Source organism: Dermacentor albipictus, chromosome 2 (assembly GCF_038994185.2).
Source record: "Dermacentor albipictus isolate Rhodes 1998 colony chromosome 2, USDA_Dalb.pri_finalv2, whole genome shotgun sequence".
NCBI classification, from domain to species: domain Eukaryota; kingdom Metazoa; phylum Arthropoda; class Arachnida; order Ixodida; family Ixodidae; genus Dermacentor; species Dermacentor albipictus.
In genome coordinates, this window is record NC_091822.1 from 32,870,265 (window position 1) to 32,886,747 (window position 16,483).

The window sequence follows — 16,483 nt, forward strand, 5'->3', positions numbered from 1 at the left end:
GTATGAGGGTGCTTCGCACGTAGCTCATGTCGACGTCCCATACTACCCGACCGAATCGGTCATGGGACTTGCCGTGATCATGGCTCGAAACTTGATATCCGAATAACCAGTTCCATACGCAGCATTTATCCTCAATAAGGGGAAGAGGCTTCTATAGCTCTCTCCAATACAGCTACTACTGCATCTTGGGTCGGTCTTAATTCCATGACGGCCCTACGTAACAGAGGCACCATTTCGTCCCAAGCTCCGGCATTCTCATCGCCACACACACCTCCCGTCGTATTAGCGTCCATCTGATCAGTACTCCGAGCCACTCAGGTCTTACGGGAAACAATGCCACACACGACGCCATGCGAGGAGACGAAAACCGGGCACATCACTGCTCTCCCGGCCAGCAGTTTTCAGGACCGCCTCACGACCCGCCAGCCCCTGATCACGAGGCCGTAGACTAGCGCAATCGATGCAGCATCAAGCGCCGCCGCATCATCACGTATGGCGATATCCTCGCGTACTACTGCAATTCCCGCCTCAATAGCCTCCTTCCGACAAGTCTCTCAATAATCCACAATCACCCACGGTCCGGCTCCTACAGACGCGCACCTTTGTTGTACCGTCCCTTTACCATATCATCTACCCCGATGCCTTTACACCGCACCGTAAAACATTCCACTTGCCATGCGCAGATCTTGCCCACATTATATGGGCATGCCCCACAGGACCACACATCTTCGAACACAGAACCAATCCTTCCATAAAAATCTCCGCGCCCGAGCAGTGGGAGGCCATGCTGCTCAGGGAATGCCCGGAAAACTAATTCTGGGTAGTCCGGCTGGCCGGCGCCGCCGCCGATTCAAAGTCTGGGCGCTGCCATAGGAATGGCAGCGCCAGTGGGGCTAGTCTCGGGGCCCTCCGCCTCCCTTCACCCCAGCAAAGACTTTCAATGAAGTTTTGGCTCTCTCTTTGTGTCTAGCTATCGCCATTTAAAAAAACAGGAGAAAGTGGTATTTGACAAAAGTCCTAAATGCCGCAAAGAGATAGTGGGCTTCGGCACGAGGTGAGTATCCGTGCGATTGGGGCATAGGTTTTAGAGTATTCGACTCCTCTTTTTTTAAGGCAGAGGTTTGATTCGACTGTCGTTCAAAAATTTATTTTTAATATATGAGACCTGAAGTGTGGCGAGAACGGAAATACCCACATATCTACCTACCCACCAACCTACCGCAACGTGCCTGGAATGAAGCGCAGGATGTTTCACATTCACATATTCTGCAAATCCTCCTACGAGAACAAGGACCGATATTGACGGTGAATGTTTGCGCATGAATAGAGGACCACGTACAGACGTTGAAATAAACATGCGCTGCCTCCACCGTTGTACTGGGACGATGAAGTGCGGAGGAGTATCGGTGTAGACCAAAAGCAGGGTCACAAACTATGGTAGATCGAAGGAGAGGTAACGTCATGTGTTATGTGTTGCTCATAACGAGGTGATCTTTGGCTCTGTGCAACTTTCGCTGGAAATAGCGTTTTGATCGCGCAGTATGTCCTGATTACGCTGTGACCTTTGATGAAAGTGACATCCCGATGTACAGTCACGAAAGCAAACAATGATGCCCCAGGTAATCTACATACTTGTTTGGTTTGCTTGTCTTAGCGAAATAATAAGCGGATATTATAACATTCCTCATGAGGCGCAGGCCAGGGATAGTTCGTAGGTATTGGAAAGAAATATTAGGCTAGAATTACTGCTGTCTGAAACAACTGAGCAAGGTAAACACATGTGTTCGCTAAAACACTTGCCAGTTAATATTTATTTTCGGTAAATTCAACGTTGTTAGGTTTTATAATATGACAGCAAATCGCGAAATTTTCATTTCATACTAATTTTACTATTAATCACATTAATTTCTTGTCAACCCCGTGTTTTAAGGTATAGCTGTAATTGGACCATGGTCGCTCACCCAGCCAGGGGTATGTTCGAGATCACAAGTGGCAATGTAGCCCCGAGCACATGACCCAATCGCGTTAGCTGTATCGTGAGGACGAACGGCGTGAACTCAGGAAACAATGAATGCATGTTTATTGCGGTCCGCACATCCATAGGGCCATGGGGAGAGAAGGTAGGAGTTAACAAGGAAGAGGGAAATGAAGCACGTTGCACTGAACCGGCTGTTGATAACAGGCAAGTACTGATACCTGATATGATACATCCCCCCCCCTTTTGATGTTCGTTATTGGCCATTGGTAATTTGTTTAAAGTCCATGTTGTAGGCTAACCGCATGGATGGCCTTGTCGGTCGCGATGGAGGCTGTGCCGTCGCACCAGTGGCTGCAGGGTCCTGTGGCGATGATGGGACATGCTGGGTTTCCGTTAGTCGGCTCTCAGCAGAGCTGCTGTCATCCGATGGGCATGAAGCTAATCGCTCCCTGGTGGACAGCAAGTGCTGCAGGTTGCGCCGCAGAACGCTGTCATCGGCTTGAACTAGGTAGGACCGTGGTCCGGCCGGGGCGATCACCTGACTTTTTCTTGTAATTGGGAACATTGGTTGCGCTTACTGCGCTTACCCTCTTATACGCACGACATCACCTTCTTTAAGGGGTGGCAGGCTCCGGCAGTACACTCTAAGAACAGTTTACACCCTTTGGCTTGCCCCTTCTGCCACACAAAAATAATCGTCATCTGCCTTGATGCGTTTCCTTTCTTTATCGCTGCGAGCCCGGAACTTTCCAGTAACGAACGGCACGCGCGTTATCAGCATAGAACAGTTTACACCCTTTGGAGTGCCTCTTCTGATAACGCGCGTGCCGTTCGTCACTGGAAAGTTCCGGGCTTGCAGCGATAAAGAAAGGAAACGCATCAAGGCAGATGACGATTATTTTTGTGTGGCAGAAGGGGCAAGCCAAAGGGTGTAAACTGTTCTTAGAGTGTAGTGTCGTGGCTGCTTGTGCTTGCTGACCTGGGTGATCGGGCGTAGGCGGAAGTCCGGCAATTTTCTAAATTGAAGCAGAAGTAAATAAATTGTAGAAACTAAGAACTATTAACAAGGCATTTTATTTGAGCCACATAGAAAATTATAAATGTCTAGACAAACGTTCCTGTGGCTGTATCCCAACACTGTTGCTCCAAGGGAGAGTATAACAGTACTGCTTAAAGGCAATCCTAAATTTTGAAGCGGAATTTCTAGAGATGGTTTTTGATGAGTAGAAAACCGCCGACATGATAATAAAGAAATGATCTATAGATTCCGAGTCATTGCAGAGGTGGCATAGAGGGGATACCGCCAGACCACATCTGTGCAAGTAAAAAATAGGTGTTGGAATAGGGCGACGCAGCCTAGGAAATGAGTCTTCTAATTTCCGGTTAGGACACATATGCCTGTTCCAAGAATATTTAGGTGCAAAAAAGTCTGTAGATTTTGCTAATGACAGGGCTTTTTTGTCTTCGCTCAAAGAAAATTGCCTAAATCTGGCTGTAGTGGTGTGCGCCGTTGCCGGCAGTGCAGATGTTACAGGACCTGTTAAAGAATCTCGTGCTAAGGATGGTTAATAATTAATTAAGGTAATAATTAAGTAAGGAACCTTATTAATATGAATGTCTCGGTGGCCTGGGACCCATACCATATGAACTAAACTTATGGGAGCTGGAGCTAAGGAATGTAACGTGTTCCATGCTGTCGACTTTACAGACGCAGTAAGTGCGCTGCATACAGATAGAGAATCTGTGACGAGAACAGCTTTTGTAGTATGAAGGGGTAATTTCCGAAAGGCAAGAACTATTGCCAGAAGTCCAGCACGAAAAAATGATGTGTAATCTGATAGACGAAGTAAAAGAGACCACTCGAGGGATGGTGAGTAGATACTCACGCCAGCCTTCTCTTCACATGAAGAAGCATCAGTCGCTATTACATTTATATTGAAACGGGCCAGATACTCTTGCAAACGGTCATTCAAATATGTTGTGGGCAGAAATTTCGCATTGTTTGGAAAAATGTCTGCAAATTCACTTTTGAGCGACCAAGGAGTCCTATCAAGCGGAATTATTTCTCTAAGGCGAACATTTAAAGGTGCTTATTGTGCTCGCACAAATACAACTTGTGGAGTATGCAATCGTGACCACATCTTATAAAAAATGAATTTGCTTCACTAATAAATGCATATTGTCCACATCGTAGCAAATATTCATAAGCTCTTTTGTATGTTTGAACCTTAGGCATGTTGGATCGCGTGTGAAGAGTAGGTAGGTGCGCTGTCTGGTATAATACATTATTAGCAACGAATTTAGGAAGACCTAAATATAGTCGAAGAGCTTCTCTTTCTAACAGAACAAGTGATCTTAATTTATATTCTGCACTTCCGGAGAACAAAACACAACCAATTTCTAGAATCGGTCATACGTGCATACGATATATCATAATTAGTGCGTCACTTCTGATACCACAACGTCGGTTACTCATTCTACGTAGTAAACCGACAGGTCGTGTCCCTTTCATTACAATATTTTCTATGTGAAAATGCCAGTTAAGTTTTTAGTCCAATAAGATACCCAAGTACTTAAGCGACTGTACCTGAAGAATGGTTCTCTGTTCACGTAATATTGAATAATGAAATATAAAGTAAATTATGGGGTTTCACGTGCGAAAACCACTTTCTGATTAAGAGGCCCGCCGTAATGGAGGACTCCGGAAATTTCGACCACCTGGGGTTCTTTAACGTGCACCTAAATCTAAGTACACGGGTGTTTTCACCTTTCGCCTCCATCGAAATGCTGCCGCCGTGGCCGGGATTCAATCCCGCGACCTCGTGCTCAGCAGCCCAACAGCATAGCCACTGAGATACCGCGGCGGGTTATACTAATGGTAGCTGTAACGGCCCGGAAAGCAGAAAAACAAGGACAGCACTTTTGTTTACGTTTACTGGCACATGAAGATTGTGAAGCCATGTCTGTAGAGTACAGAGGTACGTTTGCAAAGACAGGTGAAGGGAATTGATGCCTCTAGCTGTCGCGAAAAATTCAGTGTCATCTGCATAGACATACAGATTCACATCCTGGTGCAGTGGTACTGAAGTACTGAAGGAGACAGAACAGCACCCTGGGGCATCCCTCTTGCCTGATCAAACTTTCTTGAAGAGACGTTTTGAGAACAATTAAATTTTCTTGTTTCTGATAAATTCAAGATCCATGCCGGTATATACCTCGGAAAATTGTAGGACTGTAATGTGTCCAGCAGTAGAGAGTACTCAACGCTGTCGTAAGCTTTTGCTATGTCAAGAGTCACTATAGCACTGACTTCTTTTCTATGCTGAGCAAGTTCGATGCGGCTTTCCAAGTCTACATGTAATAATAATAATAATAATAATAATAATAATAATAATAATAATAATAATAATAATGTTTTTTTTTCTCATCAAGAAAGAGTGAGGAGGCTGCAGGTAAAAGCTCCACGAACAAACGGCAGCTTGACAAGGGCCCGCAGCCCCCTCTACAAGGCGGCAGTTAAAAGGTTAGGGGAAAGAACATCGAAAACATACATAGGCACCGAAATGGACACTGGGAATGAACACAAAAACCATCCAATGATAAAGACTAGATACCTTATACATAGTGTTGCCGTATTGCAGCATTAGTTATATTTAAAATGTCAGTTGTACTTTTGTTTTAAATATTCCGTAGAGTGGGCTGGGTGAAGGGCAGTTTTTCTGTAGAGTAGTTAGCCCGAGAGGTAATAACATTTTATTTTTCTTTGTGCCTGGTAATGTGTATGGAAATTCAATAGTGCACACTAAATGGTGAGACGGGGCCGGAAACCTATTTGACTTCAGATCAGTAACGAATTTTCAGATATATGATCCATCATATGATTATATAAAACTCCTTCAATTATTTTTACCATATTTCTCGTAAGAGAGATAGGCCTAATGTCAGGATTGTAGCCAGCTTCTTGTTTTTTAAGCAGCGGAATAATTTTGCTTGTCCTGCGTTCTAGTGGACTCCAAGCATTTTGCAGAGAATTATTCACTGTGTTCAAAATGTCATCATAAGTCATTTCAAAGTACATTTTTAGCATGGCATTCGAAATGCCATCAGGGGCGCTGCAACATAAAGCACTTCCAAACTTTTCTATTCCTGTTCTGCTATCAACCATCCACGATTGGTGAAAAACTTTTTTCGACCACCCCCACTTCATGTCTGTCACGCGACGTCACGAAAGCCGCGATACCTACCCATCTGATATGACGGTACGCACTGATTATGCACGATTTGCTTGAAAAACGAGAAACAGTTACTTCTGATTCGACCCCTTTTCGCCATTAGCTTCCGGTTATTGGTCAAAATTTTAGGGCTGCACCCACTTCACCTGCCTGTCACGCGACGTCACAAAACTGCGAAAACTCACCGCGTCAAATTGACGTGTACGCAATGAAGATGCATTAATATGGCGAACAAAACTGACTTTTCTTCTGAATAGCCGCAGGCTGCCCCGTTGCGAAAGGAATAAAAGATGGCTGTGGCCGATCGCTGAGGTGCTGGCTACTCGCACCTGCCGGAGAGCATGGTGTATTTGCGCATAATAATACTTCTTGCGTGGCCGTGTAACGTTTTCGAGCACTTTCGGCATGTTTGCCGCCTCATTCTGCCAATCCTTCTTTGCTGAGTGTCCCTTTTAGCGTCATTCTTGAGCTTCCGTTGCATGCCGCCGAGATTTTCGACCAGCCACCATAAGCTAAGTAAGGGAAAGCCGACCAATCGCAGATGCCGGCACCACCCTCTTCATCCGGTTATAAACTTTCAGTGCACTGGCTCTGCCCCATCGAATCCCTCTCCACTGAAGCGTTCTCCTCGCCTCTTGTCAGCCAATCAGATACGACAAGCCGCTCACTGTAGGCAATGTTAGTTGTTTTTCAAGGAAACAAAAGTGACCTCCTATGAATGAGGAGAGCGTTTTATTGGTTTGTTCAGACAACCCTGCGGGTGACCGCCCGTTGCTTGCGTCGGTGGTTACGCAAATTTGACATCAGGAGTACGGACTAGAAACATATTGGAATAGTTTTACGTTATAGGGCCTCAGGACTTGGAGCTCAGGCAGGCCGAGATCTAAGGACATTAGAAAGCTCTGACACAGTGACTTCGACAATGTGATAGGCGTTGGGAGGCATTAGTGGCCCATTCGGCAAACATGATGTTAAGCATTGCGCTAAGCCCTTTGATATGAATTCCAAAAGAAGCAGATATGTCGCGTGGTGAAAAAATTATCGATTCAGTATTTGCTGGCGTCGGTATGAATTTTCTGTGGGGAAGGAATCTGAACAGAGCTTGTTTTGTTGCTGGGCTTAGAGAGGAAGTCACGATGTTTTTTGTCATACTCGTATTTGCCATTCGATACTGTTCTCATGAAAGCAGCAGCTGCGAATTTATAATCACACCAGTTAGTCGGACACTGATTGTAAAGTAATTTCTTCCACGCGGCTTTTCGTCGTCTATACTCCCGGGTGCAGTCGGAATTTCACCAAGGAGTGGTTGTATTTTACTTATGTGAACACTGAATTGTGACTTTTTAAAGGAACTTTTTAATACAGAGCAAAGCCTCACGGCTTTGATGTCATTGGGTACCGTTTTCTGGGAGTTGAGGACGTTTTTAAGACACTCTGAAATTTATGGTGATTGACAAAAGTCTGTGTCGGAGACTCCAGGGGAATAAGAGGGCAGACAATATCAAACCTAATAGGTAGATGATCACTATGTGACGCTGAGCGGACAGTAGACCAGGAAGTTACGGTAATTCCTAAACTGGCAAATGTTAGATCTAATGCTGATTTAGAAAGACACTGAATAAAGGTAGCTCAATTCGTGTTTAAGCAACAAAAATTTTGATTTATTGTACAGTCCAACAATCGCTTTCCACACGAGTCCGTTTTGAAACCCCAGTACACATGGTGCGAATTAAAGTCTCCGGCTATCACAATTTCTCTCCTTTATAGTTTTTCAACGGAACGAAGGAAACGAATATCATGCATGCCTTTCGGAAATATGCACTAACTAAGGAAAATGGGGAAGAACCAGGAATAGTTACAGCTATTGCTAGTATCTCAAACTTCGTAGACAAATAATGTTATCAAGAAAACAAGTCCTCCGCTTCTCGATGGGCGGTCCACTCGAAATTTAAAAAAAAATTATATAATAATCTTGGTCATTGGAGAGCCAAGTTTCCTGCAAAAGAATAATGTCGGGAGAAAGTTGTGAATGAACCTGATAAATCGGTAGCTGCAGAAGTAATGGAACGGCAGTTCCGCTGTAATACCTTTAGATAATCTATGGTGAATTATTGCCTACTTTAAAACCGCTTCCTAGAAAATACTGCCTTCTAAAAACTCTTTCTGCGAATGACTGTCTGTACTGTACATTGTGGATTTTGATTGAGGGACAGAGCTGGAAGAGTTAGGATTAGAACCGGACTTGGAAAGACTATTTTTCACAAACTTTTGACTTTTGAGTGCGGGACAGAGATCGATTAGGTGATCTTGTGCGTTTAAGCGTCAGGAGGTCCATTTCAACATCCTGGTCGTTTTCCGACACTGATCCAGAGAAGCATCCATTGAGCTGCTGAGTTGAAGTTGATGGCCTCGCACTGTCTGCGCCTTCTACAATAATTGATAAAGGATCCATTAGCTTTTCAGCATTCGATGTTAGGGTGTGCGTAAGAATTTGCGAGCTAGCATTAGAACTCGCTAAGAGACTGAACAGCTGAATCATTCGTGATGTCAACACTTGAGCTAGAGTCACAGACAGGTTTGATATTAATCGTTCCATAGCTTTTGAGAAGGCGTTTTCGGCCCCTGCCCCAATAGAATCGGAAATGGCTGTGTCTGCAACCATTTGCTGACGGGTTGTCGCTCCTGCATATCCCTTAGATTTCCCCTGGACCTCAACATCATCACGGCTTGAGCAACGTCTCCTTTCCATTACATCTATAATTTGAATTTCCTGTGATCTTGCAGGACAATTCGAGTAGTTGACTGCGTGACCACCACCACCACAGCGACAACATTTCTCTTCATTGGAGCAACAATCACTAAAATTGTGGCCAGGTGCAAGTCCGCAGCCCCTGATGCTGTGACCGAATTGCCAACATTTGTTACATTGTAGAATGCGTGCAGCCAGAGCTCCTACCTTGTAAATTAGGGGCCAGACCTTAATTTCCGTGGGCCGCATCGTCTCAGCACATGTAACTATGACTGACTCTGTTGCTATCTACTTATTGTCAATCCCTCGATTACACAGGTAGATGGAGATGACTGCAGCCACCAAGAACATGTGTAAAATGTCTTCAGTGGTTAAAGTGACCTCTACCCCTCATGCAATGCTTCTAGAGCATGCGAGATCTGGCGGTACGAAACAGCTCACTGGATGGGAAGCAAATGTAGAACAATTCAGCACTTCTTTGACACAGGTCTGGTCTGGCGAGCCGCATAGTATACCCCCTCTGCCGAACTGGGGAACCACTGTGATGTGTCGGAAGTAAAGTGAGGCTTTCTGTGATTCCCCCTCAATCATCTTTGGGTTTTTCATATTAATCGTACCACCGTCGTTAGGTACCATGGCCACAGGAACATTGCCGGCTTCACTGCGAACAAAAAACTCAAGCGGCAGCTCCTGAGGAGCTAACGAGGCTGACCACGGGGAAGCACCGTAGCCAGGTGCTGATACAGACATCAAGCAAGGCTAACAGAAAACACATAAGAAAAAGACAGTAACGTGCAATTACAAGCTGAGCAAAGAAAATACCACCCGATACTTGACCTAAGTCCTCAAAGCAGGAGAAGCCAGAACCGAGGGACGCGATACCTAAGCACAGAGCTAGATCGCACGACGAGGACCGTGAGCGCCTCCTCAAGGCCGCAGTATTGGACATCGCTGTGGAAGAACACGACGACGAACGCGCGAGCAGTGGCACGAGCGCGATTTCGCATGGTTAACACAAGCGATTCCGAAGCTTACTTAGTCTAGGAGCGGGCGCCTCAGAGAACGAGTCATGTGGACTTGGACTCCAACTCGCTTCCCGCTTGGCGTTGTCTCCACCTAGCATTTGAAGATATCTGTAAGTATTAGTTCTGGCGTAACAATATTATTACGATATGATCGAGGGATGCTCAAGGAACGAGCCGCCGCGAGAACGACAACGAAGTGGGTCTGTGCCCATGGCACGGGCGAGTGCCGGCCTGGTTGTCTGGCTCCAGTGTAAATACCCTGTATATAGCCTCTTTCAGCTGTGTTTTTCCACACGTAACATTCTGATGGAGGTCAGCCATCCGCGTCCTCACCACGGAACTCCGGAGTGGTCGGTACATCGAGCTTGTCACCATGCCTCCCGGTAACGAGAGAGCCTCTGCAACGGCTTCGGCTTGTCCGACTGCTCCAATCATCACGGTTGCCCAACATCGCGATCCTGGTGTGTTCAATGAGGTATAGGCAGTGGGAGGCATGGCTTGCGGACGAGGGTCGGGAGAGCCAGTTGGCTCTTCTGGACCAAGCCCAGTGAGCCGCTCGTGGCAGTGGGGCCCTGGTATAGGGGCTCCAACCATCGTGCCTTATTTTATTTACATTTCATCATCATCATCATCAGCCTGGTTACGCCCACTGCAGGGCAAAGGCCTCTCCCATATTTCTCCAACAATTCCGGTCATGTACTAATTGTGTCCACGCCGTCCCTGCAAACTTCTTAATCTCATCCGCCCACCTAACTTTCTGCCGCCCCCTGCTACGCTTCCCTTCCCTTAGGATCCAGTCCGTAACCCTTAATGATCATCGGTTATCTTCCCTCCTCATTACATGTCCTGCCCATGCCCATTTCTTTTTCTTGATTTCAACTAAGATGTCATTAACTCGCGTTTGTTCCCTGACCGAATCTGCTCTTTTCTTATCCCTTAACATTACACCTATCATTCTTCTTTCCATAGCTCGTTGGGTCGTCCTCAATTTGAGTAGAACTCTTTTCGTAAGCCTCCAGGTTTCTGCCCCATAGGTGAGTACTGGTAAGACACAGCTATTATATACTTTTCTCTTGAGGGAGAATGGCAACCTGCTGTTCATGATCTGAGAATGCCTGCCAAACGCACCCCAGCCCATTCTTATTCTCCTGATTATTTCCGTCTCATGATTCGGATCCGCCGTCACTACCTGCCCCAAGTAGGTGTATTCCCTTACGACTTCCAGTGCCTCGCTGCCTATTGTAAATTGCTGTTCTCTTCCGAGACTGTTAAACATTACTTTAGTTTTCTGCAGATTCATTTTTAGACCCACTCTTCTGCTTTGCCTCTCCAGGTCAGTGAGCATGCACTGCAATTGGTTCCCTGAGTTACTAAGCAAGGCAATATCATCAGCGAATCGCAAGTTACTAAGGTACTCTCCATTAACTTTTATCCCCAATTCTTCCCAATCCAGGTCTCTGAATACCTCTTGCAAACATGCTGTGAATAACATTGGAGAGATCGTATCTCCCTGCCTGACGCCTTTCTTTATTGGGATTTTGTTGCTTGCTTTATGGAGGACTACGGTGGCTGTGGAGCCGCTATAGATATCTTTCAGTATTTTTACATACAACTCGTCTACACCCTGATTCCGTAATGCCTCCATGACTGCTGAGGGTAATATAACCAACCCTTATATATAGCTTTCATTGATTACGAGAAAGCCTTTGACAGAATCAAACGATTTCTCGTAATCAATGAAAGCTATATATAAGGGTTGGTTATATTCCGCACATTTCTCTATCACCTGATTGATAGTGTGAATATGATCTATTGTTGAGTAGCCTTTACGGAATCCTGCCTGGTCCTTTGCTTGACAGAAGTCTAAGGTGTTCCTGATTCTATTTGCGATTACCTTAGTAAATAGTTTGTAGGCAACGGACAGTAAGCTGATCGGTCTATAATTTTTCAAGTCTTTGGCGTCTCCTTTCTTATGAATTAGGATTATGTTAGCGTTCTTCCAAGACTCCGGTACGCTCGAGGTCATGAGGCATTGCGTATACAGGGTGGCCAGTTTCTCTAGAACAATCTGTCCACCATCCTTCAAGAAATCTGCTGTTACCTGATCCTCCCCAGCTGCCTTCCCCTTTGCATATCTCTCAAGGCTTTCTTTACTTCTTCCGGCGTTACCTTTTGGATTTCGAATTCCTCTAGACTATTTTCCCTTCCATTATCGTCGTGGGTGCCACTGGTACTGTAAAAATCTCTATAGAACTCCTCAGCCACTTGAACTATCTCATCCATATTAGTAATGATATTGCCGGCTTTGTCTCTTAACGCATACATCTGATTCTTGCCGATTCCTAGTTTCTTCTTCATTGTTTTCAGGCTTCCACCATTCCTGAGAGCATGTTCAATTCTATCCATATTATACTTCCTTATGTCAGCTTTCTTACGCTTGTTGATTAACTTCGAAAGTTCTGCCAGTTCTATTCTAGCTGTAGGGTTAGAGGCTTTCATACATTGGCGTTTCTTGATCAGATCTTTCGTTTCCTGCGATAGTTTGCTGGTATCCTGCCTAATGGAGTTACCACCGACTTCCATTGCACACTCCTTAATGATGCCCACAAGATTGTCGTTCATTGTTTCAACACTAAGGTCCTCTTCCTGAGTTAAAGCTGAATACCTGTTCCGTAGCTTGATCTGGAATTCTTCTATTTTCACTCTTACCGCTAACTCATTAATCGGCGTCTTATGTACTAGTTTCTTCCGTTCCCTCCTCAAGTCTAGGCTAATTCGAGTTCTTACCATCCTGTGGTCACTGCAGCGCACTTTGCCGAGCACATCCACATCTTGTATGATGCCAGGGTTAGCGCAGAGTATGAAGTCTATTTCATTTCTAGTCTCACCGTTCGGGCTCCTCCACGTCCACTTTCGGCTATCCCGCTTGCGGAAGAAGGTATTCATTATCCTCATAATATTCTGTTCCGCAAACTCTACTAATAACTCTCCCCTGCTATTCCTAGCGCCTATGCCATATTCCCCCACTGCCTTGTCTCCAGCCTGCTTCTTGCCTACCTTGGCATTAAAGTCACCCATTATTATAGTGTATTTAGTTTTCACTCTACCCATCGCCGATTCCACGTCTTCATAGAAGCTTTCGACTTCCTGGTCATCATGGCTGGATGTAGGGGCGTAGACTTGTACAATCTTCATTTTGTACCTCTTACTAAATTTCACAAGGCCTGCCACCGTCTCGTTAATGCTATAGAATTCCTGTATGTTACCAGCTATATTCTTATTAATCAGGAATCCGACTCCTAGTGCTCTTGTCTCCGCTAAACCCCTGTAGCACAGGACGTGCCCGCTTTTTAGCACTGTATATGCTTCTTTTGGCTTCCTAACTTCACTGAGCCCTATTATATCCCATTTAGTGCCCTCTAATTCCTCCAATAGCACTGCTAGACTCGCCTCACTAGATAACGTTCTAGCGTTAAACTTTGCCAGGTTCATATTCCATTGGCGGCCTGTCCGGAGCCAGTGATTCTTAGCACCCTCTGCTGCGTTGCAGGTCTGACCGCCGCCGTGGTCAGTTGCTTCGCAGCTGCTGGGGACTGAGGGCCGGTGTTTGATTGTTGTGTTCATATGGGAGGTTGTGGCCAAGTACTGCACCAGGGTGGCCAATCCTGCTCTGGTGAGGGAGTGCGTTACCGGTTCTGGTCACCGGGATCAGGCCACACTCCAGGCCTGTTTGTGCAATTTTATCAACGCGCGGATTTTTTTTCTCTTTTTTTTAATCCGGTGGAAAATTGCCGGCACAGGGATTCGAACCACGTACCTCTTGCACGCGAGGCGGGTGTTCTACCTCTACGCCACCACTGCCTCTTATTTAATATTTTATTTAATAAAGTTTTAATCTCTCTCTGGCCTAGAGGGAGAGGACGTTGACGAATGGATCAAGCTCTTCGAGCACGCCAGTGCTAATAACAGGTGGGATCCAACGATCATACTCGCCAATATCATCTTTTATCTCGGCAACACCCCACGCGTGTGGCATCAAACGCATGACGACGAGATAAACAGTTCGGACAATTTCAAAGAAAAGCTCAGGGAACTGTTCGGCGACCCCATAGGGCGCAAGGCTGCCGCGAGACACGCTCTTGCGTCTCGTGTTCAGACATCAACAGAGCCGTACGTTTCATACATCCTCGACGTCTTGACTCCCTGCCACAAAGCTGACGATACGATGTCTGAAGCAGATAAACTGTCGCATGTGCTAAAAGGCATCGCCGACGGTGCTTTGAATTAGCTTTTTTTCGGTCACGTCTCGACTATTGACGCCATCATCAAGGAATGCCGTCACCTTGAACAAGCTAAGAGCCGCCGTATCACACAACACATCACGCGGCTACCCAACACTGCTGCTACGTCGACATGTGAGGGTTCCCGCGTCAGACCACCCCTGCGACGATGTAACCCGTATTGTTCGCCGCGAGCTCGAGGCCGCCTGTTTGCCAGCTTTCTCCGCGACGCCTCCCGATCCACCAGCAACCACGATTGCGCTGATTCAAGCCGGCGTCAGACAGGAATTTGAGAACATGGGTCTCAATTCCGTGTGTTCATCGTATCCACCCACGGTTCCCCAGTTCCCTAGCAGCCCTCCTAATCCCCGGCAGTCCTTTTGTGCCACATCTCACCGCAACCCGTCCGCATGCCGTACCCCTGATGACAGGTGGATCTGCTTCCACTGCTGTCGGATCGGCCACGTAGCTCGTAACTGCCGCAACCCATGGCCACCACCTCCTCGGATATACACCGCCGCTCATTCCCGTCCCTGTGGACCTTCTGTTCCCTACACCACCCGCCATGAATCCATTGCCACTTATGCTCCTACCCCGAACCTTCATTACAGCCGCTTTCCCTCACCTCGACGTCACCAGTCACGTTCGCCCCAAACGCGTGGCTTCTCTCCGTCGCCTATCGTCTCCCGCATCGAGCCGGAAAACTAGGCACTGCAGCTTCTGGAGATGAAGCTGCGTTGTCCACCCTGCCCTCAAATCCTCTGCTCACGTTACACACGAACCAAAACCTTCTTGACGTTGACGGTGATGGCTATCATGTCACGGCACTCATCGATGCAGGTGCTCATCTTTCTATTATAAGTGCTGCCTTCAGACGACGACTGAACAAGCACCTCACCCCAGCGTGGGCGCGCGTTGTGCGCGTTGCGGATGGCGGTACTGTGCCTATCATCAGCATGTGTACGGCACGTGTCAGCATCGCCGGCCGTCACACTCCTGTCCTCTTCACCTGATTGCTCATTGCCCCCACAACCTCATTCTCGGCCTCGATTTTCTCTCCATGCATTCCGCCCTTATTGACTGCTTTTCCTGTACCCTTCGCCTTGAGTTGCCGATTCTCACAGAACCTTCTGACACACCCCACTGCCGCCTACGCTCCACCGGCTTTATTCGCCTGCCACCCAAATCAATGGCCTATATTGGTCTTCCTCACCAGTCCTTGATGGCGAGTAGCTCGTCACTCCTCTGCCCGACATTACAATACAGTATGACGTTACCATGCTACACAGTATACTTACTATTAATGCGAACCGCACTTTCATGCCTATCTTTAACTTTGGATTGGCAAAACAAATTCTACCGCAATGTATTTGCCTTGCCAACGTTGATTGTTTCGGCGACCATCACGTGGCAACTTTATCGACCGATGCTTGTTGCGAGCTTAGCAGGCCCATCGTGCCAACCTCGGCCGCCGATCCCAACACACGGAAAATGGTTGCAACGGACCTGTCTTCTGCGCAGGCTGAAAACCTTTACCAACTACTATCGTCCTACAAAGATATTTTCGACTTCGACGATCGCCCTTTAGGCCAGACGCTCGGGGTAAAGCATCGGATGCTTACTGGCGATGCTACTCCTATTCACCGACGACCGTATCGAGTTTCTGCGTCGGAACGCCGAGTAATTTAAGGTGAAGTCAACAAAATGCTAGACAAAAACATCATTGAGCCTTCTTCGTGTCCCTGGGCGTCACCTGTAGTGTTGGTTAAGAAGAAGGATGGCACGTGGTGCTTCTGTGTAGACTACCGCCATCTGAACAACATTAGTAAGATGGACGTCTACCCGCTGCCACGTCCTGCCAGCAATCTGCCAGTATCCAGAACTTCGTTCTGGATACTGGCAGATTGCTGTTGGCGATATGGACAGAAAAAAAAACCGCGTTCATCACACTTGATGGCCTATACGAATTTAAAGTAATGCCGTTTGGGTTATGCAACGCCCCTGCCACTTTTGAGCGTACGATGGACTGTTTGCTCCGTGGCCTCAAATGGTCCACATGTCTCTGCTACCTCGAAGACGTCATCGTCTTCTCGCCCACTTTCGACACTCAAGTTGAGTGTCTAACAGCTATATTTGATGTATTTCGAAAGGCGAAGCTGCAACTTAATTCGTCGAAATGTCTTTTCGGCTGCCACCAAATTACTGTTCTGGGCCACCTC

The 16,483-nt window shown here is 46.6% G+C and overlaps 1 protein-coding gene across 2 annotated transcripts in view; it reads left to right on the forward strand.

The window, feature by feature from the left end:
• Positions 1-9,988: 9,988 nt before the first annotated feature.
• LOC135916613 (cyclohexanol dehydrogenase-like) overlaps positions 9,989-16,483 on the forward strand; it is a 61,237-nt gene continuing 54,742 nt past the window's right edge. For both annotated transcript variants that reach the window (XR_010568986.1, XM_065450042.1), the window contains exon 1: positions 9,989-10,094. The gene's annotated coding sequence lies outside the window, so the exon portion shown is untranslated. The remainder of the gene's footprint in view (positions 10,095-16,483) is intronic.